The sequence below is a fragment of the Ochlerotatus camptorhynchus genome, unplaced genomic scaffold, assembly GCF_037179485.1.
Source record: "Ochlerotatus camptorhynchus isolate MF236.1 unplaced genomic scaffold, CSIRO-AGI_Acam_v1.1 ptg000266l, whole genome shotgun sequence".
Lineage (NCBI taxonomy): Eukaryota > Metazoa > Arthropoda > Insecta > Diptera > Culicidae > Ochlerotatus > Ochlerotatus camptorhynchus.
Window position 1 is genome coordinate 826,485 of NW_027040756.1, and position 25,826 is coordinate 852,310.

The 25,826-nt window shown below is 37.7% G+C and overlaps 1 protein-coding gene across 7 annotated transcripts in view; it reads left to right on the top strand.

Moving 5' to 3' along the window:
- The first annotated feature begins 14,819 nt into the window (after positions 1–14,819).
- cpx (complexin) overlaps positions 14,820–25,826 on the top strand; it is a 1,092,625-nt gene continuing 1,081,618 nt past the window's right edge. For 3 of the 7 annotated variants that reach the window (XM_065227123.1, XM_065227122.1, XM_065227126.1), the window contains exon 1: positions 15,853–16,413. The gene's annotated coding sequence lies outside the window, so the exon portion shown is untranslated. Of the gene's footprint in view, positions 15,162–15,851; positions 16,414–25,826 lie in introns of those variants that run through there. The other 4 variants (XM_065227124.1, XM_065227129.1, XM_065227127.1 and 1 more) reach the window with 4 other exon arrangements.

Genomic DNA, 25,826 nt, shown 5'->3' on the forward strand with positions numbered 1-25,826 from the left:
CCACTGTTTGACATGGTCAAAAAAAATGTGGTATACATGTATGTTCTGCAAAACCATTTCATCCATTACTAATTGAAAGAGTCGGCTCAACATAATCAAGGCGCCCTATAGTTTGACGGCAGTGGCATTTCAATAGCGATTTACGGGGTAACCTATTTCATCAAGCGGAATATTATTTGGCAGAATATCCCATTTCACGTAATGTCCTATCTTGCAGAAATTTTATCCTTATACCGCAAAATAGGATTCTGCAAATCGGAATTGCACCAAAGAGAACTTCGCGAAATAATTCTTTTCGCAAACATACGACTCCGAGTAAATTTTTCAATTTGTTGATTTTTTTCACACTATAGAGTTTTATAATTTGATTTATACTGATACATGTGCCCTAATTCATCTATTCTTTTTGCAATCAATGAATAAATTATAAGTTTTTTTTCAGAAATGAGCGCTGGTATCAGTGCACATTGGTACAGAGTGCAGATTTAGGTGGAATGATATGTTTTGAGCCTGAAATTGAAACTTTAGACTAAAAGTCTCTTCTACAAAGTTGTTCCTTATAGTTAGGCCCTCATTTTTATGGCAATGAATTCTAGGGTGGTTCTTATTATCAATCAAATCAAAAATATAACTTTTTTGTTTGAATAAATTAAGGTATACATTCTTCGGCAAAGTTATAGCTGAGCTAATTTTAAGCAACTTTGTTGGAAATAACTTTTTTGTATCTCTTAAATTGGCCGATTTAGAGCTATTTTTTTGAATTGAGTTAGGGTGGCTCTTAAAAAAACAGTTTTTTTGCTCTATTTATCTTATTTCGAATTTCTCAGCAAAGGAGTCTTGAGATAACTTTTAGATCTTAAAAAGGCGCAAATTTTTAATACACAAAACTTGTCAATATCTTTCACCGATCAAGAGTTATTGACGTTTGTATACTAAAAATATGCACTTTTCAAATGTTCATATCTCTGGTTGGGGCAAACAAAAAAAAAGTTTTTTTGCAGCATTTGAAAGGGCGTATGTTATTCTCAATAATATGAAAAAAATAAAGGTATGTTATTTTTAAACTCGTATAAAATCAGTTTGAATTTATACCTATTTTTTACTATATTTGAGTATATCTTTTTTATTAGAAGAGATACAGGCAACAAATAAAGCTATAAAACATTTGTCTTAAAGAGTTTTAAAAGTCTCTAGAATATAATTTTCATGAGAATTTTCAAATAAAAAAGTTATTGCTAAAAATCTATTTTTTCCAGGAACACCCTAAGTCAACTCCGAAAAATCACTTACGTTTTTCCAGTTTTGATAAGATGATTTACTAAATCAACCATGACTTGAATAGTGTCCCAAGTAATTATACATAATCAAACATAGTCAAAGAGTTTTTGCAAATCACAAACAATCCATTTTCACGTATATTAGATATTCTAGGTTCTCCAAATCATCTTGGAACTTAGATCAAATTATCTCCTAAATCAACTAAGACTTCAACATTGACTCAACTAGACAACAAACATATTCAAATAGTCTATGCGCACTATTTACGATTTATTTCAATGTATGTCAGGTGATTTAGGCTCTCCAGATCGTTCTAAATCAACCGCCAAGAACAGTGTCCCAAGTAACGCAACTTGTCCTACTATTTTTATAATGTCTATGTTCAACCGTTTCTGTATTTACCGAGGTATTTACCCCAAAACTTGTGATTTTTTAAAAGTTTTTCACTAAGATCAAGCAAAATAAAATGCCGAGCTGCTCGGTGGTGCTCATCTTGGCAAAAATCTTAGTGTGTAAAGTTTTATTACGTAGACAAGTAATTTCTGATAGGGTTTCAGCTCAAACATAATGACAAACGGACCTCATGAGGAAACATACCACTTTTTAACCTGACCTAACCCAGGAACGTACTGGAATAAGTCGGACCACAGGGACAAAACAACCATTCTGATATTTTTCCATAAAACTAGAAAAACTCTCCATCATAAGAATGTGTAAAAAATTAAGGGCATAGCGATTTTGTGAACTTCAACTTTTTCGACCGACCGAAACGGGCTATGTGAAGCTCGGTGATGATAACCTCAAAAGAAGGAATTATATTTAAATTAACCGTTGATTAGTACATGCAAAACAAATTTCTATTACATCCAACGAAATGTTGGATTTATTACATCCTCTGCATAAGTTTCATACAACAAATGTAAGGGCAGTTTTTGCAATGGACTGCAGCGTACAAGCAAGTTTTGCCAGAATCCATATGTTCGTCACTTTTTTTTCAAGAAACATACACGAAATTTTCAGATAATGATCGTGATTATGCATATTTTTCTTATTTTTCAACTACTGTTGGCGTTAATAACATTTCGGTTCATGGTATTTGGAATGGCCTACGAGATTTGGACGCCACTTAAGGTTCAGAACCAGATGGAATCCCACCTATTTTTATGAAAAACTTAGCAACTGAACTCACAACCCCTTTATTCTGGCTGTTTAATATGTCACTTGAATGTGGTATATTCCCGAAGGAATGGAAAAAATCTCACTTGCACTTAAAAATAACTAATTTTACACGACACGTAATCCATCTTTGATGTAAATTATGGAACGTAAACAAACATGTCATGTAAAATTATGTTCTCAAACTGAAACATACGCAACTCGATGAAAAGTACGATTGATTGAATTTATTTTCTCGTTTCTTTCAACTGATTATTTTGTCATTTGGGCCGCTTGCATGTGTCGGTCTCAGGACACGGAAATTTACATGACTTTTTGGTAGTGTGTAATACCCATATATAAATCAGGTAAAAAATCCGATATTCGAAATTATCGTGGGGTTGCTGTCATATCGTGCATTCCAACTCTTCGAATCAATTATAAATAAAAACGTTTTTGGCCAAATAAAACAAAGAATAACTATTGCACAACACGGCTTTTTTAAAGGCCGTTCAACCACCACAAACCTTTTGGCATTTGTGGACAGAGGTAACCAAGTAGAAGTTCTATATACGGACTTCAGCAAAGTGTTTGACAGAATTGATATCCCAATGCTGATTTTCAAATAAGAAAAAAAAATGGAATTGAGATGAAACTCCTCACCTGGATTAAATCGTATTTAGTTGATCGCCAGCAAATTGTAAGATTTAACGAGAAAACATCTAAGCCCATTCCTGTCACGTCAGGGGTTCCCCAGGACTCGCACCTAGGTCCCCATCTTTTTATTTTGTACATTAATGACGTCTCTCTTATATAAAAAAAATATCAGGGTGCTTATATACGCTGATGACACACGGACAGAAAATTGTTGGCATTGAACCAAAAAAAACTTTATTTGTATTTAGACAAACAATTCCGGTTGAAATTATATTGCATTTTATTGTTTCGATAATATTTATTCAAATAAATTCAAAATAAAATTCTTTTTGATTGTAAAAAGCCACTCTTCAACTGCAACTATAGTAAAAATAACAATATTCTTTTATTAAGCCAACAATAGTTAATTTTAATTTAAAATTTATTTGTTGTGTCTATTCCCCGGGCCATGAATGCAAAAATAACTACCAACCATTCCCTCGTTTTCACCCGGACAAAAATGTAAACAATAACAAAAGTTGTCTCGTTTGATTCAGCTCTAGAGGTAAGTAAGTATGCTGCAGTTGCAAAATATAAACAGTTTTTCTTTTTTTCCCTGATTTTTTCCGTCGATCTTACCAATGCTCGCGACGCCAGGAAGGCCGCTCCCACACCTGGACCCTACCTATCGACCCATCAACTCATGAACCGGAGCGATTTTATGCCTCAGAAAGGTTTTTTTTAATTCAATTGTAATTCTGTTTGTTACAAATAGAAAACAAAACGTAAAAAATAATCGCAAATTATTAAATATTGAATCAATAAACATATTTTTATTTCTACTGCGTATAATTTCAGGCTTAAGGGGAAGCTTACCGGCCCGAAAATAAAAAAATATTTTCGGTACATTTTTATTTCTTTAAAAATATTGGGAAAAAATATCAAAAATCAAAGAAAATCAGTTTGTTCCTTAGATTTTTGTCAAAAATTGCATGTAAATTTTTTTTTCTATCTCATCATGAAAAAAAAAAATTGGACTCTCAGCAAAACCGAAAAGTCGATGTTTTGTGGTTTTTTGAGTCCAACTTTATGCCATAATGACTTATAAAAAATGTTTTTGAACGTGAATTTTCTTTGAAAAATTAAAAAAATATGTGATTTTCTTAAAATTTCTCTTCCAATATTCTTTTCCAATATTTTTAGAAAAATCAAAACGTAATTATTTTTTTCGGAGCGGTGAGCTTCCCCTTAATAAAATAAATATGATTGAATCAACAAGAAATCTCTTTTAAAAACAAACATATTTTTTTGTTGACCCAGCTGCCAAATTTGACAGCTTACGTCAAAACCATAAAAGCTCTTGTAAATTCGGAAAGATATTCTTTTTGATTTAACAATCCATGGGTTTTTAGAAACAAACATGCTGGATTGTTGAAATAATAATGATTTCTTTTTGCAGCCAAAACAAAATGAAATTCTTTTTAAATTTACGTCAAATATTATTACGTTTAAAATATTTTATGAATGTGTTTCAGAATGAAATACATGTTTTTTACAGATGGTGTAGTAAAAGTTCATTGAAACTAAATATTAAAAAATGTACGTGGCCTATTTATAGCCTGAACAATACGTAAAGAGCAAATTGAAACATTGAACGTCGCGTGAAAGTGGAACTTAATGAAGGCCTAAGTACTTTTTCGTAGTTTTTAGTTTTCGGATTTGAAAGATCGTTGGTTACAGTGGCCTGCTTACTGAGCAGAAAAACGCGGTCCCAGGTCAGATTAATGAGAACGTTAAGAGATAGAAAAAAAAAATTTCGACAAAGTTGCTTGCAAGTAACTTAACTACAACTTTTTTGAACAACACATGTTTATATTTTGTAAAACAAAAAAGTTAGTTTTAAAAATTCCCTAATTTGAGGACCACCCTGACGTTTGTAAACACCAAAAGAAGGGAATTTTTAAGAACAAAAACTTCTTCCAAGACACTAAATGTTCAAATATTGAAATAAATGTATTAGCACATTTTATATAAATTTGTCATTAGAGTGGTCCTATGAAATCCATCTTTTTTATTTGAAATTTATCATGAAAGTCATCTTCTAGAGACTTTTGAAACTCTTGAAGACGAATGTTTTATAGCTGAATTTGTTGCCTGTATCTCTTCTAATAAAAAAGATATACTCAAATATAGTAAAAAATATGAATAAATTCAAATTGATTTTATACGAGTTTAAAAAATAACATGCCTCCAATTTTTCATATTATTGAGAATAACATACGCTCTTTCAAATGCTGCAAAAAAACTTTTTTTTTTGTTTGCGCCCAACAGAGATATTAACATTTGAAAAGTGCATACTTTTAGTATAAAAACGTCAATAACTCTTGATCGGCGAAAGATATTGACAAGCTTTGTGCATTAAAAATTTGCGCCTAAGTTATCTCAAGGCATCTTTGCTGAGAAATTCGAAATAAGATAAATAGAGCAAAAAAACTGTATTTTTAAGAGCCACCCTAACTCCAATCAAGAAAATAGCTCTAAATCGGCCAATTTAAGAGATACAAAAAAGTTATTTTCTACAAAGTTGCTTGAAATTAGCTCAACTATAACTTTGCCGAAGAATGTATACCTTAATTTATTCAAACAAAAAAGTTATATTTTTGATTTTAATGATAATAAGAACCACCCTAGAATTCATTGTCATAAAAATAAGGGCCTAACTTTAAGAAACAACTTTGTAGAAGAGACTTTTAGTCTAAAGTTCCAATTTCAGGCTCAAAACATATCATTACACCTAAATCTGCATTCTGGACCACTGTGCAGTGGACTAAAAATGCTTCGCACTAATGGCATGGTTCCTCTGTCGAAGAGCATTACCGCAATAATATACTGGTTAGCATTGACTGACGGGGTATGCTTTAATTTCATCATTTGCTTGTATTAAGTATCGATAAGTCTTAGTTATGTAAATAAGATTTAAGTCTGTCAGGTTTCCGACTAGAGTTACTTTGGCAGTGGCAGTGTCCATGATGTCTTATTGGCTAAACATCGATTTCAGTGACAAGGATTCTTCGTTCACTGTGTTTCATGACTTTGACTATTCGGTCAGCGACAACTTCAACCCCAGTTCCTGTTATGTTAAGTACTATCCACACACTAAGTTTTTTTTTCTACCGAGCTCGGCTGAGCAAATCTCGGCAGGCTATTACCACTTGTACCTGTATAACCTCTAGTGCTACATGCATTCCACAACCAAGTCACTGGTATCACATGTTGTTCAACATTGAATTTATGAAGTTCTTGTAAATGTAAGAAGATTAATTACAGATTATCGAAAAAAAAGTTAATTAAAATTTGTTGCATAACATTTTTTTGAAACATTCACAAACCGGAAGCCACCATTTTGGATTCCAAAATTGCGTGAATCATCGATTTCTGGCCTCTACACGTCGTTCCCGTTCCTAAAATATCCATATTGTTGGCTATTTGACAGTTTTTCACAAAACCGGAAGCCGCCATCTTGAATTCCAAAATGGCATGAATCATCGATTTCCGGCCTCTACGCATCGTTCCCGTTCCGAAAATATCCATATTGTTGGCTATTTGACAGTTTTTCACAAAACCGGAAGCCGACATCTTGGATTCCAAAATGGCATGAATCATCGATTTCCGGCCTCTACGCGTCGTTCCCGTTCCAAAAATATCCTTATTGTTGGCTATTTGACAGTTTTTCACAAAACCGGAAGCCGCCATCTTGGATTCCAAAATGGCATGAATCATCGATTTCCGGCCTCTACACGTCGTTCCCGTTCCAAAAATATCCTTATTGTTGGCTATTTGACAGTTTTCACAAAACCGGAAGCCGCCATCTTGGATTCCAAAATGGCATGAATCATCGATTTCCGGCCTCTACGCGTCGTTCCTGTTCCAAAAATATCCATATTGTTGGCTATTTGACAGTTTTTCACAAAACCGGAAGCCGCCATCTTGGATTCCAAAATGGCATGAATCATCGATTTCTGGCCTCTCCGCGTCGTTCCCGTTCCAAAAATATCCATATTGTTGGCTATTTGACAGTTTTTCACAAAACCGGAAGCCGCCATCTTGGATTCCAAAATGGCATGAATCATCGATTTCCGGCCTCTACGCGTCGTTCCCGTTCCAAAAATATCCATATTGTTGGCTATTTGACAGTTTTTCACAAAACCGGAAGCCGCCATCTTGGATTCCAAAATGGCATGAATCATCGATTTCCGGCCTCTACGCGTCGTTCCCGTTCCAAAAATATCCATATTGTTGGCTATTTGACAGTTTTTCACAAAACCGGAAGCCGCCATCTTGGATTCCAAAATGGCATGAATCATCGATTTCCGGCCTCTACACGTCGTTCCCGTTCCGAAAATATGTATGTACTCATGTTGTCCGGTGAATCCACTCGAAGTACACTTCCAAGTTTGTTTTTTTGGCTAAGTCCATTCCTCAGAAAACACTTAGAATGTTTTGGCTCTTTAACCGCGTTATTTCAAAAAACCGTGTAAAAAAAACCGCGTTATTTCAAAAAACCGCGTAAAAAAAAACCGCGTTATTTCGAAAATCGTCGTAAAAAAAACCGTGTAAAAAAAAACCGCGTAAAAAAAAACCGTGTAAAAAAAGACTTCAGTGTACTTCTAAAAAAAATAGCCTGTATTGACTGGCACACTACAAAACGTAATATTGATATAGAACAGGCAGTGGACACATTTTATCAAATTATTTATGAAATTCTTCAACAGACGGTACCCTTGAAGCAGAGTAAGCCCACAAATTCCAAGACACCAGTTTGGTACAATAAAAAGGTTATCACTTTTGAAAATAGGAAACAGAAAGCACATAAGACTTATAAAAGAAACCATAGTGAAGACAATCTTACATTTTATCTAGAAATATGCGATCAACTGAATGAAGAAATGAAAAATGCATATAAAGAACATAATACCAAGATAGAAAATAATATTAAAACAGATCCAAAATCATTTTTTAACTACACAGCAAAAAAAAAGTAGTGTAAATTTACGTTACTATGATGCACATAAATGGAGCGTCATATATCATACAAGTTTAGATTATAGATCGTGTAAATTTATGAGACATGTCGTGCAATATTCCATATATTGTATGCAACTGTCCTCTTTTGTTTGCAACATTTCTTGCAAGCTGCTAGTTTACGTGAAAAGGAAGTTTACATGTATGAATGTTTGCATGCATGGATGTTTACATCGCCAGTAAAATTCAGAATTTTTTGGTGTGTATGTTAAAGAGAGACAAAAATCAAAGAACTTTCCTTCTAAAATGCAGTTAGATAACAGAACCGGTGAGATCAGTTATCAGCAATTATCAATATTTTTCATGTCTTCCGGAGTCGATGACGGATATTACAGTTAACAATTTATCCCTTAAAGAAATCTTGCATGCAGGACTCAAGGATACGTCAAAAGGCGCTGGTCCAGATGGTTTACCACCTATTCTTATAAAAACACTTTCGAAAGAATTAATAAAGCCTTTATTTTGGTTGCTCAATTCATCGTTAAACACCAGCATGCTGTCTCCAGTTAGGAAGTAATCATTTTTAATCCCTATTTTTTAAAACGAGAAAAAACGGATATCACAAACCATCGCGGGGTTGCTATATTATCTACAATTCCTAAACTTTTCGAGTCCATCATTAATGCTAACATGTTTTCCCAAGTTAATCTCTCATTACTAGTAAACAACATGGATTTGTTAAAGGTCGATCTACAGCTACTAATGTTATACATTTTGTAACATATGCTTTACAGACAAGCGCGGAACAGACAAAAGTCGGTTTTCCGAAGGAAGAAGCGTCAGCAGGAAGACCGAGGTCGCGAGGCGATGGAAAATCTGTACCGCGTAAACTACACACGGAAGTTCTACGAGAAGCTAAATAGTTCGCGTAAAGGCTACATGCCGCAAGCCGATATGTGCAAGGACTTGGACGGTAACCTTCTCACGAACGAGTGTGAGGTGATTGAGAGGTGGAAGCAGTACTATGACGAGCACCTCAACGGTGAAGCAGGAGAAAACGAAGGTGGCACGGCAACAGACCTTGGAGCACGCGAAGAAGACGACAGGCTACCGGCCCCTGATCTTCAAGAAGTTGAGGAGGAGATCGGTCGGCTGAAAAACAACAAAGCAACTGGTGTAGATCAACTACCAAGTGAGCTATTGAAATACGGTGGTGAAGCACTGGCTAGAGCGCTGCACTGGGTAATTGCCAAGATTTGGGAGGAGGAGATATTACCGGAGGAGTGGATGGAAGGTGTCGTATGCCCAATCTACAAAAAGGGCGACAAGTTAGATTGCTGCAACTACCGCGCGATCACACTGCTGAGCGCCGCCTACAAGGTACTCTCCCAAATTCTATGCCGCCGTCTGTCACCATATGCAAGAGAGTTCGTGGGGCAATACCAGGCGGGATTCATGGGTGCCCGCGCTACCACGGACCAAATTTTCGCGATTCGGCAGGTTCTGCAGAAATGCCGCGAATACAACGTGCCCACACATCATTTGTTCATCGATTTCAAATCCGCATACGACACAATCGATCGAGATCAGCTATGGCAGATTATGCACGAGTACGGATTTCCGGATAAACTGACGCGATTGGTCAAGGCGACGATGGATCGAGTGACGTGCGTTGTTCGAGTATCGGGGACACTCTCGAGTCCCTTTGAATCTCGAAGGGGGTTACGGCAGGGTGATGGACTTTCGTGTCTGCTGTTCAACATCGCGTTAGAAGGTGTGATCAGAAGAGCTGGGATAGACACGAGTGGCACGATATTCAGGAAGTCCATCCAGCTCCTTGGTTTCGCCGATGACATTGACATTATGGCACGGAACTTTGAGATGATGGCGGAAACGTACATCAGACTGAAGGCTGAAGCTAGACGGATTGGACTTGCCATCAACGCATCAAAGACAAAATATATGAAAGCAAGAGGTTCTAGGGAAGACAATGTTAGCCTCCCACCCCGAGTTCAGATTGACGTTGACGAAATCGAGGTGGTCGATGAGTTCGTGTATTTGGGCTCACTGGTGACCGCCGAAAATGATACCAGCAGAGAAATTCAAAGACGCATTATGGCAGGGAATCGTGCCTACTTTGGACTCCGGAGGACACTCCGGTCGAATAAAATTCGCCGCCGCACGAAGTTGACTGTCTACAAGACGCTGATTAGACCGGTGGTCCTTTACGGCCACGATACCTGGACTATGCTCGTGGAGAACCAACGCGCCCTTGGTGTTTTCGAACGGAAGGTGTTGCGTACCATCTACGGTGGAGTGCAGATGGATGACGGAACGTGGAGGAGGCGAATGAACCACGAATTGCACCAGCTGCTGGGAGAACCATCCATCGTCCACATTGCAAAAATTGGGCGACTACGGTGGGCTGGGCACGTCGTAAGAATGCCGCACGACGACCCAGTGAAAATGGTTCTAGAAAGCTACCCAACAGAAACAAGAAGAAGAGGCGCGCAGCGGGCAAGGTGGATCGACCAAGTAGAATGTGACCTGCGGACCCTTCGCAGACTACGAGGCTGGCGAACTGTGGCCATGGATCGAGTAGAGTGGAGACGACTTCTTCGGACAGCAGAGGACAACAAGGCCTTAGCCTGATTGAGTGAGTGAGAGTGTAGTAGAGTAACATATGCTTTATATGTAATGGATAAGGGAAATTACGTAGAAACATTATATACTGATTTTAGTAAAGCGTCTGCAGCTATTCCACTTGGTGTAAGAATTTTTTAGAGCTTAACGTTAGTAAATGTAATTCTATATCGTTTACAAAAAAAAAGCATGCTACAATAAATGACACAATTTCCTTTGGTGAGAAAACAGTTGAAAGGTGGAATCAAGTAATAGACTTAGGCATTATTCTCGACTCTAAGCTATCATTTGTTGATCACGAGAATAACATTATATATAAAGCAAGTAACATGCTAGGGTTTATCATAAGATTTAGTCTGCACTTCAATGATCCTTACACTATTAAAACATTGTATGTGGCCTATGTGAGACCTCTTCTTGAATACTGTAGCGTAGTGTGGGCTCCGTATCAGGATACATATATAAACCGCATTGAGTTTGTTCAAAAACAGGTTTTGTTGTTTTCCCTTCGAAAATTAGGTTGGACGAGATTACCATTTCCATCTTATGAATCACGATGTTTTTTAAATAAATTTAGATGAACTGGAAAAACGAAGAGACTTAGCCATGGTAACATTTATAAATGATGTTATTGCTCAAAGAGTTAATAATCCGGAAATTTTAGAAAATATAAATTTTTATGTTCCCACTCGCTCTCTGAGGATTAGGAATTTGTTTTACATTAACAATCAAAGGACAGACTATGCTAAAAACGGACCTTTGAATAGAATTATGTCCTGCTTTAACGCATATTCTAAATCAATTGATGTAACAATAAAAAAAATAACACTAAAAAAGCATTCTTTTCAAGGTTAGCCAGGCAATAATATATAAGACATAGTTAATAAGCAATCAAATAAAAAAATAAATAAATGAACAATTCCACCCTTTAGATTTGGCAAACCCATTGGGAAACTGGAAGTCTTGGACGGTGGTTACATTAAATTATTCCTAATGTTTCTTCGATAGCGTGGTTGCAAAGCTTGGGCTTAAGTCGCGTGATTAGTAGACTTACGTCCAACCACTACTCGCTAGATGCGCATCTCCATAAAATAAACCTCGTGGACAGCAACATCTGTTGGTGTGGAAACTTTTACAATGACATCGATCACGCAGTTTGGGAATGTACGGATAATGACGCCACCAGGTAGCGACTTTTGATTACCCTCGAGGCCCTAGAAAGAAAACCCTATATTCCTATCAGAGACATGTTGGTAACTCACGATATCTGCAAATTTCTAGTAAAAGAATTTAATACCATTGCCTTTGGTCTCTCTTTATTAGTTTTTGTTTGTCTTGTCCCTCCATCTGGATGAGTCTCATCGTCTCCCACCGTTCACCATAGTCGGTCAAACTCCAGACGGATCATACTGACGACAACGCTCTGTTGAGACAACGAAACCCCACTCCCAATCTCCTCCCCTAATCCTATCTTTCGATAATGTACCTCTCTAACCTCGGGTAAGCCGCGAGAATTCGGCCCAACTCCTACTAGACATAGAAATAAGTGTTACAAACAATAAACAATGAACTATTGGCTCCGTAAAGCTAACGCGGCTGAAACTTCCAAATAAACGAACTAGATAGAAATAAAATTCCGAAATTCAAAAATAATTGGGTAACTTAATTCAGAATTAGTGTGTCAATTCTGATATCAAGATATTTCATAATACTAAATATAGGCTGTAGTGTGAACAAGGTTGGTACATGTATAATTATTGGTCAAAACCGATGCATGATTCATCAACTGTCTTCTCAAGAAGTGCCATCATGTGCAAACAGATTTTAATTTCTTCTCTTCATCTTCATTCCTTTATTTAACGTCGGTCTTGTCGTGAACCGGGGGTAACGGCTTCACGAATCTGCCGGGTTGCTGCTCGTCAGCTGAAATGAGGGTCGGAATTCTCTTCGGCCCTCGCTGATGCATGCGGTCAATCGCACTGGCAAGAGCGGTCCGCTGCCGTTGTTCTGCTTCTGCTGCTGCTTCCATCCTTGCTGATACTGTTGTTGTTACTGCTGCTTGCTGCGTCATCATGAAAACGTGTCACAAGAATGAGCTTAGCGATTTTTTTTTTTTTTTTGCCATTTAAATGATCTTTATTTCTTGTGATTGTGTGGTTTACATGTATGAATATGTTAAGTGACACAGATGCGTCTTTTCAACTTTGGTACATTTGAGATTTTAATTATTATTTACAGTTCCTAGTCCTATCAGGCCTATTTTAAAGTATGACCACCTTGGTGGGATTGGTTTGTGAGCTTAGCGATCACAGGTACCTCGTATTTATACCCCATCTAATTTCGCCTCTATTTGCTAATCACCAATCAGGGAGCTTTCTAATTTCCCCTCTTTAGGCAGAATAGGTATTCTCCGCTTTCAGATAAGGTCGCATGGAATGCAAGGTAGAAGTTCTCAAAAAGGCTTATCGTGATAATAATTCATCATTAGCATTTATTTTTCTTTTCTTCTCTTTCTTCTTTTTTTTTTGTTTTTGTTTGTTTATACAACCAAGCTTTAAGTTGATGTGTTATTTAAAGATATTTAATTTGTTCTTGTTTATTCTGGTATATTCTACAGGTCTCTGTTCCACAATCTAGGGCCAATCACCGACGGACATAGATTGCCATCCATTGGTGGCAGTGCTAAGATTTATCATTGTCATTGACAGGCTTTCGCGCGATATCGAAAAAAATTGTTCGTCACATAGACTTGATCCTCAAAAAATCTTCGTCAAAATCTCATTCATTGTTTCGTCAATGACAAAGATACACCTGATAACAACAAGTGTGATTTCGTATATTCTGTGTCACATTATTGCTATCTAAGCAGTTCAGGACGCAGATGTTTGTTCACATTAACGGCTCCATGTAATTGTGTTGCTCAAATTACAAATTTAGTTATTTAAAAAAATGTACACATGTTCGTCATTGACAATTGACATGGTTTGCCAGTGACTGTGACTGTTAGCTCACAATGAGTGACCAAAGCAATTCTGTCAATATCACCGTGCATTGTCGAGATTTTGCAGCACTGATTGGCCGCAATCGATTGTGCACAGGAAGGCAGCTTCAACACACCTGCGTAGGATATCGCACCCATTCAACAAACATAAGCCGGGACCAACGGCTTTACTTCCCTTCCGAAGGAAGTCGCGACCAGAGATTTTTATACCTTAGAAAAATCCCACCGACCTCGGCTGGGATTGAACCCAGACCCCCATTTGGGTGCGAAATCAGTCATGCTTGCTAGCCAAGGACAACAATGAAAAACGGCCAAAGTCATTGTCATTTTGCAACAACGCCTAATTCAAACTAATCGCCCCCTCAATGCCCCGAAAGGAAATCGCTTTTCTCTCTTTTATCTAGATAAGATTTGACGTCCGGTTTCTGACGTTTCTTCTCTCCCGGTTTACACTCAAACGGCGAATAGCCCCATAGCTCCCATTCGCGCGATTCAATCGATTCAAACCCATGCATAAGAAGCAAATCATATGACGGACCATGTTTTCCCATTCGTTCGGTCCCTTCAAACTGTTCCTACTTTCAGCAAACGGATCACATGATAAAATAAACCCTGTCGTCCGTCGTCGCGAATAGAATCTTCTAACTGCCGAAGCTCCACACCAATCGATTCCAACACCATGCTCTGACTTGTCACTGTGTGACGGTATTGGTGGTGGGTGAGCTTTCTTCCAGTCTCTTTCTCTCGATTAGAGGGGGTGCCTCCTGGAAGAAAGCTTTGCGCATTTTCCAGTGGTCGTTCTCCGTCCTGTTCTCGCAAATCTGCTCGAAGGGGGAAACATTCCAGTATACGACTCCCCTCCTCGGTAGGGTGTCCTTTTTCCGGCAGGCATCTGTGACGGTATTGGTAGAAAAGCTTCCACGCGCTTTCTCTCCGAGAGCGGAAAATTCTACTTCAAGTGGAAAATCCCGTCCCCATCATCGATTCTGTCACCGCGTGTCGCCGTCTCCAGCTTCACCACCGCCACCGCCACGGCGTTGAATACAGAAAAATAACAAGGACGAGACAAAAGTCGTACTAGATTACACTCTTCACACGGGTCGCCGTTTCCGTTCCGTTTTTTCGATGGTGCAAAAGTGCTGTGTGTGTCTCTATTTTTCTCGGTTTTTGGGTTCATCGTCGTTGTCGTCGTCGTAAAGCCGTTGTCGTCGTCGTCTTTCCGGTTATCCGTGGTAAAAGGTAGAGCGGCCATCCGAAAAAAAAAGTTCTGAAGCCCTCCTTAGACGGAAGTGTTGTGTTGTGTTATTTTCGGTGTCAAAAGCTGTGCAATTTTGAAAGGTTTCTTGGCGAGTTTCTCGGTTCTCGCGCGACAGACAGACGGGTCCGAGGGGAGGCGTTCCGGGTTTGATTTTTGTTTCCGAAAGAGGTGAGAATGCGGGCTTGAGTTGTAGGTGTTCTGCAGTGGGTGTCAAAGGGCATGCAATAATTGGTATTGATTTTGTTTTGGTGGAAGAGGAGAAAAGAAATCCGCCGGATAGAGATTAGATAATAGCTGCTGACACTCACGGTCTGACGAAGATAGTGGGGCCACGAGTTTTGGCCCCGTGTACGGCAGGACCACCACACGTGAGACACAGACACAGACGACAGTCGTGAGCGCATGCGTTGCTCTTACGTCATCGTTCATGTTGGCAGAAGCGATTTGACAGATGGCACACTGAATGTGTAATCGCAATTTGTCTAGATTGAGGTGAAACAAGTGAATATCGTTTTTTTTTATTGTGGTTTCGAACGGGTACTGTAGATCTAGATTGTGTGATCCGGAAGCAAGAAAACAGTGTGAGGTTTTGAGTGGAAACTGCATTAAATGGCAATGCCAATTCTCTGAGTGTACTATCCAAAAGCTTCCGCTGACGGTACGAATACAGTTGCACGGCAGTGGTATGGCAGTGTGCGGAAAACAACTACAACCACGTGGACAGTTCTCTCACTTTGGAAAGTCTCCCTCGCTCTCACGCACGAAGATTTCCACACATCGAAAGCAGATGGGTGGCAATTTACGACGGACGGTGGTTCCCGAGCACGATTCCACACGGTTCGCACAGTACGACGACAGTAGTGTGTTCGCTCCCGCCGTAAAGTGACAGGTACTATATTCTAGTTCTAGTGGAACACGACGACAACCACTCCGACTCCGGCGAAGCATCATTACTGCCAGCGTACTCCGTATCGTGCGTGCGTGCCTCCGGGATCTACCGAGACCACGCTACTAGACCCACCGACCGAGTTAACTGCTTCCAACTCCCCCGCCCAGTGCGTTCCGAAGAAAATACAACTTGAAAAAGCTCCCCTTTTTACAATTACTTCACATACGTTCTCGCTCCGGCTCTATCTCTCTCCTTCACTCCTGCCTACGTGAACTTCGGGCACCGACTGAACTTACTCTATAGAGTGTGTAGTCAATATCGGACTGCTCCACAGAATAAAGGGGGACCAAAAGCAAGTGTGTGCGACGGCGGAACCCTTCAGTGTGATTCGCGTCAAGCCCCACCGCGTTTGGACACACAGTTCGGTCTGAGTTTCTGTGCTGTGTGTGTTAACGAGAGTGTCGTGTCGTGTCGAGTGCGTTGTGCGGTGTTTATCGTGGTGTACAGCTGCAAAACCCCTTGAAGAGATTGGTGTGTTTACTTCCTGACGGACTGCCCCGGCAATCCGTTCCGGACTGCAAACGGTTCCGGATCTTCCTCCGCTCGATTGGGTGGCGGGTTGGACATCTTCAGCCGTACGCCCGCAAGTCATCTCGAAACGGTACGTGCCCAAATCATCCACTGCACTCAACCAAAATGTACACACACGCTTCACACGAAATCACACACGACTGAGCGTACAGGATGATATTATCGATCTCTGCCTTCTTTATGGCAGATGAGGGGGAGGCAATGAAAAATTTATCACTCTGACCCGTTTCGTGGTTCAACTCTCGTTAATTCAATTCCAACCGTGTGAATCATTGTGCACCAGAATTCCGTCATCAAAATTCCATCTCGTCCATGCACACCTCCTCAGCGCTGTGGTGGTGATCAAAGATCAAACGTAAAGCATGAAAATGTAAATAAAACTCACACTTCAATCGTCTTTTACAAGTTATCAATTGACATTGGCAGTGCTGCCATCAAACGCGCAAAATTGATTACAGTATCCACCGTAAAAGCCTGACGCCTGATTGATTATTGATTATTGACGATATCGATTTTGCTCGGGTCGCGTTGTTAATCCATTTCGTAAATACTCACCTGAATACGTCGGAATTGCGTTGCAAATGAGGGAAAACATAGTTGACTGTTTTGTCGTTTGAAGATACCTACCTGCCGACACGTTTTATGCTGACTCGGGGCGTTAAGGTGTGGGATCGATAGAGACACACGTGACCGGGGCGTTTGTTTGGAAGTGGAGCGAAAAATTAGTTTTCTTTCTTTTCGCGGCTCATGAAAACCAGCTGTTCAAACTCTAAAAGAGTGGGGCAACCCGGGACGAATAGCTCTCACTCCAAAGTCACAAGAATGTTAAAGTGACTGTAACAGAATAAACTCTAGAAGATTAAAGAACCAGTTCAGTGGGCTGCTGGTGATGGAAATTATATAAGAATTGTTTGATATGAAACTGTGCATTCTGTTCAGTGAGCGTAGTGTAGTGCACACACTTTTTGTCTTTGAATTGAATTGAATTGCTTGAATCAGTAAAAATACGGTGTAGAATTCTTTTAAAAAAAAATTGAAAATCCGGAAAATTCAGGGTTTTTTATTTACCACCTGGAAATTCAGGGAATCTTTGGGAATTTTCATGAAGTTCTGGAAAAGATTATTAAATCAAATTAGAATACTTCATTACATTCATTACTGATAATAGCCCGTTTTTCAATATAATGCTGATATCAGACTATGATGACTTATATCAACCTTACATTGCAGAAAAAAAAATGATTAGCGTACAATTAACGGATTGGTCACGTGGGTACCTTAAAAAATATGAGATTATCGATGTATTTCAAGAAATTTGAAGTAGGGCTACGTCATTGTGGACTATACTGAGGGGCAAATTAAAAAATTGTGTAACGAAATAGTGTTAGATTTAAAGCGCTTTTAACTTGGCCATTTATTCATGGATATTAATTCTTTTAACACACTTTGATTCAGAATTGATGTAAGATTTGTTTGGTAAAAAGATTATTAGAAATAAACCATTAGTTAACTATTAAAAATTAATCAAAATTTTAAAGCACAATCAATCAATCACGTGCTCGCTTGCTATGAATATCAAAACTAAAAGAACAGAGAGGTACGACCAGTTGCAAGGTTATAAAAGAGCTTACAAGGCTGGTAGTGCTGATGCGGTATAATAGTAGTGACTTAAGGACTAAAATTATGGAAATAGTGACCAAATAGTAACTTGTAAAGACTAAATAAGTAACCATTTATATGGTAACTTAGAAATTCAAACATGGTTTGATATTGAAATAAAGTTTTTATGTCATGGAACTTAAAATCAAATTTCATAAATTACTCTAATTTAATCGAATCTCATAACGGAATCTCCTGTGAAGAGCGTTTGAAGTGATTTGAATAATTTACTTTTGCTAACGTTATACATGATGACAATCAAATAGTAATTCCCAATTTTATGATCTTGAATTTGATTCTGTGTTCGAAATGTTTAAAATTTTGATATATCTAGGTAGATAGTTTTGATAATTCGCTAAGAACTTTTCACAGAATTTCTTCAGAATTATCTCAAGAACTTTTTTAGAATAATTCCCTTTCTCTTAAACTTAGAGGCAAATAAGCTTTTACAAAAATAATATTACATTCTTGAAATTCTTTGCAGAACAATCAACAAAATTCTTGGAAATAGATTATTTTTGTAGTTGGAAATGCTTAACATCAAATATCAGAATTAAAGTGGACATTTTATACGACAGATGAGGAGATGAAAGTAAAGAGTTGAAAGTTCCGTTATAGTACGGCAATGTGAAATTTGTATATAGAAAGTAGTAAGCAAACAAACAACAATTTTGAGGAAGGTATGAATCGGGTAGAGCATCTCCTTTACCAAGCTCATCCGGTAATGATGGATGGTGAGTGGTGTTTTCCCTGCCACCACTCGCAAAAGGAATGATTGCCGATTTGTTCATGTACCTTCGATGTGCGGAAACAGTTCTATCGATTGTTTCACATACAAGTCGCCATCTGACGTAAACAACTACCCGATTCGTACCTTCCTCAAAATTGTCCAATTTTTTTACAATTTTCACACTGCCGTGCTATAGCGGAACTATCAACTCTCAAATTTAATCTGCTCATCTATCGTATAAAATCTCCTCTTTGAGTATGATATTTGACGTTAAGCATCTCCGACTATGTAAATCGTTAAATTCACGCATGAAGTAATGACACATCTTTAGTTAAATTAGATTATTTTCGATTTTTTCTTCCATGAATCCATTATAAATTTATTTGAATTCTCCTTAGAACTTCAATGCAATTATCCTCAGAAATTACATTGATTTCTGCTTAGACAATAATCTTGGACTTCTCCCTTGCATTTAATTGGAATTCTCCTTAGAACTCCCACAGTATTTCCTCATAATTCTCAAAACCAAAATCCATCACAGAATAACCACAGACAAACAGACATAACACTTAGAAGAAAATTCTGCAAAAAATATCGTCAAGCGTTGTTTGTATGCGCACTAGCACCATCTATCATCCACATTCCCAAGCATTGTTTTGCAACCGGAGCATCCCTCGTGCATGCAATTGTTTCACTACTTGCTTTTCCCTCGTTCTGTCAACGCGTCAGCTGTGTTGAATAAAAACAAAACAGATGGAAGTCAGTGATGCCGGTTCTTCGAAATTTTCCATAGATCTATAGAATTGATTGAGTTCTGCAGAAATACGGATCCGTAGAAAAAAATCACAGAAGCTAAGACTTTTTAAGGGATTTGTTTTGTTTCTTTATTGTGCTTTTTCTTTTGCTGGAAACAAGTTTTTAAACGAGATAATGCATCACTTGTTAGTGTCCTTTCTAAATCTAGATGTGTCAATGTAATATGTATCAATCAATGATATTCATTGTGAAGTATTGAACATCAATAACTGGTAAAAGTTGATAGAATATTACAGTCATCCACATGATTCGTTCTCGAATTATGTGTACATCGTACAACGTTATGTTAGGAACGGAATGACTGATGTGCAGCAGTTTTGATGTAATATCAAAAAATATCTTATATTCGTCAGATGTGGTATGTGTCTCCAGTGGGATGCCTTGACCACTTATCATTTTCAAGAGCTGACATCTACCAACTAGACGTGAAAAAGAACTGACATCACTGATAAGCTCGAAATGTGGTGGCTTGCTCAATGCTTCAGTGGCGCCACCATGACAAATGCAAGCACATTCCCAACTAAAACATTATTTGCGATGAATGTGATTGTGAGTGTTATGTCTGTTTGTCTGTGGAATAACTTTGAAACTCTTCTCAGAATTCTTTTGAGATCGAAACCTCAAAATTTGATTCCATTGGAATTCTTCTGGGAATTTACTTTGAACTCTTTAGAATTCGCTTGGAAGTATCTTCAGAAATCACCCCAGAATTCTGTTAGAACTGTATCTGCAGAGACCATCTTTGGAGTTCACGGGATTTTCATGGAATTTTCATCAGAGCTCCTTTAAGCAAAATTTCAGAACTAATTTTGAATCCGTATTAGAATTGGACCTAGAATCCTCATCCAATCATCATGGAATTCTTCTCAGAACACTCGTTAAAATGCACTCTCAATTATATTGAAATTATTTCCAAAATTGTTCCGGAGCTGAATTTTGCGTCTCTAATAATTTAAACAATAATCAAAAGCGACGGTCGTATGTGTTAAGCCAAATTTAACTATATAGGAAAACCTGGCTTAAGATTTAAGCGGAGATGAAGAAATGGGTCCTCAGAGCACTTAATTTTACATGAGACTTTCGTAGTCTGTACTTTGGTATTCATCTCTGATATATCTTGGTGCCATCCTTAGAATCCTTTAAAATTCTCTTAAAATTTATTTTGGATTTTTTTAAAAAAACTTGAAAATCTATCACAGACAAATACCTTTGGAAAGTTTCCAAGGTTTACAATTTATTTTCTGGGAAAGGAGGTATATTTTCCCCAATTTTTAATATAAATTGAAGGCATTTCCCAAACGTTTTCTTGGTGTTCTAAAGTTTTGCGGTTCACTGGTCCCTGGTTAACATTTTCAATGTTTTAACAGATAGGGTTACGGTATGTAATGTGGGTCTAGTCCTTTCATTCGGCCTATCACGCAAATAAATAATTAATTAAGGAATATTACACAAAAAATAAGGAAAATATTGATCACTGATGGTTGATAAATGTGTACCACACACAAATCAATTTATATCACAACATTTCAATACATTTTCAGCTCTCGTAAGTAATAAAACTGGTTGAGAATATCACAATGTTCGGAGTTTTTAGCCGCCATGACTTATAAGGTTAAGATGGGAAGGTTGACTGACGATCATCAAATGGCCTGATTATGGCATTTATTGATTGGAATTACCTGATAATACGCACTAGACGTAAAACTTACAGTTGCTGTTTGAATATTTTATGTTTATTTTAATTGTTTAACAACGTTTTCACAAGTAAAACATGGACCCAACTTTAGGGACACATTTCTTTTCTATGTTCCTAACTATGGCCCATGAAATTCATTTGACAGCATATAGCAATAAGAGTAACGTCAACAATGTTGTTTTGCATTTGGATGATAAGGAACGAACAGGAAGGGAGATTTTTTCTGCCAAACCTGTATAATGAACATCACAATGTTCTGATTTAGATATTCTGCGGTCAAAAGACGATAAGCGAAATTTTTAATTTTTAATTTTTAAATTGAGTGATTTAATGTAGTTTTCGTAAAATTTTCTCTAAGAAATGTTTTGAGGAATGAAGAGCATTAAGTTAACAGTGATAGTGATAAAAAAAAATACATCAGAAAACGTTACCAAGAGCGTTTTTTTGAGGATCAAACAAGATAGGACGAAGTTGCATCCATAAATAGACCCAATTTGGGGACAATAGACCCATATTACATACATTTCCCTCGTGAGTTATTGTCTTAAAAAAAGTAAGTTTTTCAACTTTTCGTGGTTTCTGATAGCAAACGACATGATAAGCATATCTAAGCATACCATTTAGCAGTAGAATATCGTTTGCAGGTAAATTCATTGATGAGTTATGATTAAAAACGTAATCGATGGCTGCATATTAGACCGAGGTTAGGGACGTATACCCTATATATATTTTTGTTTAAAACTACTGTAGACTTTCTTAGTGCCAAGTACTCAATTTAAACATTTTGTTGGTATTTTTAAATTTCGCTCTATTTTAGTAGTGAAAAAGTTACTTTAGTGACTATTTTTAGGGAAATAGTGACTTTAGTGACTTTTTAGTGACTGGCTTCAAAATAGTGACCAAGTCACTAAAAAGTGACCTGCTACCAGCCCTGAGCTTACCTGTACCTTTTGCTTCAGGGTTGTCACATCGTTAGACGCCATACATGGCCGATGAGATTAACTCAAAATTGAGTAGGATTTCTCTCAAAATAACAGAAAGTAAGTAAAATTTGCCTCTAAAATCTGCTTGAAAAGTAAAAGGTTGTATCCAAGACACGACCGTAGATTTGACGTAGGATTACGAAAGGCAGTTTTGATGTCTTAACTCGCAATCAGTGAAAAAGTTTGATAGGTTGAAATTCGGAAGCAGTTTGAAAGTTCTGTTATTGAGATGCTCTGTCGGAGTCCATTTAGTACAAGTCAATCCTGGACGATATGTCTTGGATATAAGCTCTTACTCTTCAGTTAACTCTTTTATCAGTCATTTGTGGTCTAAAAAAAGACCGATGGGTTGGAAGGTTGGAAGCCAATTTAGAACAGTGCTGTGGAAATTTTTCTCGATTTCTTGGAGATGACAGCGGTGCGGAAATGAAATATGTATTAGGGAAAACACATCAATCACATAATTTGAGCCTACCGGACGGTACCTTCGTTTATGCTTTTTGATGCAAATTTTAAGCCTCTTTAATTAAGAGAATTCAGCAAGAGTTTTTTTTATCTATAATTATCTTAAGGAAGGGCTTAAAATTTAAAATTTGCATCAAAAGGCATACAGATAGGTACGGTCTGGTATGCTTAGTGCTTGATATCAATTTTCGGCGACTGTGTTTGGGAAACCACTTTTTGCATTACGAAAACGTCTTCTGATGTAAAAGCTACGCATTTTAGTGCACAAAACTTTTGGTTTATTCAATAGATAATAAAAAAGCGAAAAATTATTGGCGGAATTTCTTGCTAAAACTTTTCCAATCGCGAGATATTTGCGATCAATCGTATATTTTAGCTTTTTCTAGCGCCCTGGAGAAAACCATACGAAGTTCTGGTTATTTGGCATGGTCCTGTGGTATTCGGTCATAGCGAGAGTGTTTATGTACCACTTCAATACTTGACGCATTTGATCACAAACGATTGGTTACTGGGTACATTATTAAAGAGCTTTGGGGGTTATGTGTCTGGCAGCAAGGCGAGTGAACGTTCAATGAAAATTAACTCTTAAACAACAATAATTTATGTTGGTCCTGAAAAGAGCCGTCTTGTCGTGATGGTTGAGTAATGCTGAGTTAATAGGGTGTTCAAAACGGATGAGGCTGACAAGCTGTATGTTGTTTGGAACGAGGGTGACGCGCTCGGAATAGATGACCCAGAGCGGCTCACGGCGAGCAACTGAATCCGATCAGTAGCGGTGCGGTTTCTTCCTCCTTCTGTGGTGAATCGAGGGTTCTTGAGAGCAGCCTTGATAGCTAACTACTTGCGGAGAGTCTTTAGTTGAATTCTGGACAACACCACCACTCACCACACGCGGTGATTGAATGAACAGCGTTCAGTGAGACCGGATGAAATTCAAATCTGTGTTAGGGAAAGTGCTTTTCGCAGGCAATTGATGACCATTTTATTATCATAGCAACACACTTGCACATTCGTGCAATTTTCAATAGTGTCATTTTGAAAAATTATAAATCCTTAATTTTAACAGATTGGTAGAAAAATGTCCTTTCGATTTGCGTATTAAGTATTAAAATCCATCATCTCTGGATCAAAATCGGACCACATTCATGCCGCGACCGACTTTGGTTTTTGAAAATGCACCCCCAATGTTGCCTTAAAAATACATGGTATGTTAGATTTAAGCATCCGATTGATGACGTTGACAAATGTCCAAAAATACTCTTTATCAAATTTATGGCGGTCCTGGTGAATCAAATTCGATTTTGAAATCTGTGTTAGGGAATGCGCTGTTTGCAGGCAATCGGTGATAATTTGAATAACTATTGCAACAGTTGGACATTTGTGTAATTTTCAGTAGTGACCTTTTGAAAATTTATAAAGTGTTCATTTATGTTATTTACCGAAATTTCTAATCGATTGGTTTGTTTAGAATTAAAATCTATCCGCTATTAACAAAGTAATATGTGGTCAAAAGCTGACCACTTTTCGTAATGCGGTTAATTTTGGTTTTTTGAAATTGCACCCCCAATAATTTGGGGTTGCTTAGTGAATAAGTAAATTTTTCCCCGATTTTCTAGGAAAAGTTCTGGAAAACTGTTTAACACCGTTGAATAGCTAAAATTGCATTTAAACGGCACTCACTTTGAATTTGTTTAACGTGTATCCCTAGAGTGCCCAATGGTGCTATTGTGGCAATTGTGAGTTGAATTCAACTCTGGTATTGAGTTACTTTTATCGACCGTCTAGACTATATTTTCTCTCGATTTTCGTCATATTCGAGCAGATTTTTGAGGAAAATTTGACTCACTCAGTGAGTAACCTAATTTCTCAATACGACATGCACTAAACTAAGGACACGGGATATACTACAATAGATCAATTTACTGGTCGCAGTAAAGCTAGGTCCCGAACAAAGGAAAAAAAACCTAACTTAGGATTTTAGGTGAAATGTTCAGTGATGTCATGGTGATAGATGACCCTCCAGGGTAATCAGATATTGAAAAAAAAAATTATCTTTATTTTCCACCAGGGCGCAAAGGGTAATTCCTATGGTAATTCTAAATGAGAAGCCAGTTCCAAATTTACCATAACCTCACTGGGCTGCGGTCTTCATCAAAGCTGTTCAGATGCATAAGGCCTATTGGAAGGTGAATAGTTGAGTTCAGAAGAATTCGTCTTCCAGGTGGCACTAATAAATTATTTGCTTAACTTGACATCCTGACTAGATAGAAGATGTCTGTGTTTGGAGAAGTTTTTCAAGTGAAAGAGACTTATTAGATGGTGTACATCACGCTAGTATACTTTTTAACTTCTTATTGCTTTAACTTGCGACTTCAACTAGATAGAAGGTATAGTGAACAGCTCAGTTCTGAATTCTCACAGCAGGCCCGGCTATTATACGATTTGACTTATAATTACTTGCATTAACTTGAAAGCTCAACTAGATATATTGTTGCTGTTTTTGACAAAGCTGATCAGATTCATAAGACCTATTGTATGGTAGCCAGTTTAGTTGAAAATTTCTTCGCCAGTATACGAACTGACTTGTTACCTTTTGCCAAGTTGTCCAGATTCTCAAGACCTATTGGATGGTGCACAGTATAGTTCAGCATTCTGTCACCATAAAGGTGCCTTAGCAATAATGCTTCTTTATACCGAAATTTTGATAATTTCTTCTTATTATTCATAGTTATTACGTCCCAACTGGAACTTTGCTTTTGTCTTCAACTTTTATTTCATCTGCTGTTTTGGGACTGCCGTCGTTATTTGTGAAATGGAGATTGCACGAATGTAACGTATTGGCTTGTAACGTATTGATTTGTAATGTTTAATTGAAGTTAAATTTATTGAATACAGCGTTTGCTATTTGAGAGATTTTGTTTGAATACAAACAGAGGACAAATTCAAATGAGATTAAGTTAACATAATTCTGCATCATCAATATGAATTAATATAATGTAATGCA